The sequence below is a fragment of the Penaeus monodon genome, chromosome 19 (assembly GCF_015228065.2).
Source record: "Penaeus monodon isolate SGIC_2016 chromosome 19, NSTDA_Pmon_1, whole genome shotgun sequence".
NCBI lineage: Eukaryota > Metazoa > Arthropoda > Malacostraca > Decapoda > Penaeidae > Penaeus > Penaeus monodon.
The window spans coordinates 10,462,309-10,462,800 of NC_051404.1; positions in this window are offsets into that span (position 1 = coordinate 10,462,309).

A 492-nucleotide genomic window follows, 5' to 3' on the forward strand; every position below is an offset into this window, starting at 1 on the left:
GGAGAGAGAGAGACAGACCGACAAGCAGGCAGACTGGAAAAGAAAAGAGAGAGACAAACACACAGATACAGAAAGACAAGCCGACACATACAGTAAACCAGCGACTAGAACAGACAAACGTAAACAGAGGAATAGAAAATCACGCAAATAAACAGTGAGACAGAGGCACACAGAGAGAGAGAGAATGTAACCCAAGGGGCTAATCACTCAGTCGTTGGCGTTCTGTATGATGACCTTATCTTGGCGTGATCCCAGCACATTATTGTCAACATAAACGACGCAATCCCTTGGCAATGAGGTGGAAGATCACATTTCGTCGATATGCCGCCCACGGATCCCTTGCGTTATCGCTGCTACACACTTTGGCCAATCGAAGCCTCCCGTTCAAGTTGGCCTTTCAATTTAAGTACAGAAGATATGGGGAACTTTCTGTAGTGGGAATTTATGGACTTCGTCAACCATGTGAACTTTTCTGAAATTGTTGCTGACGGT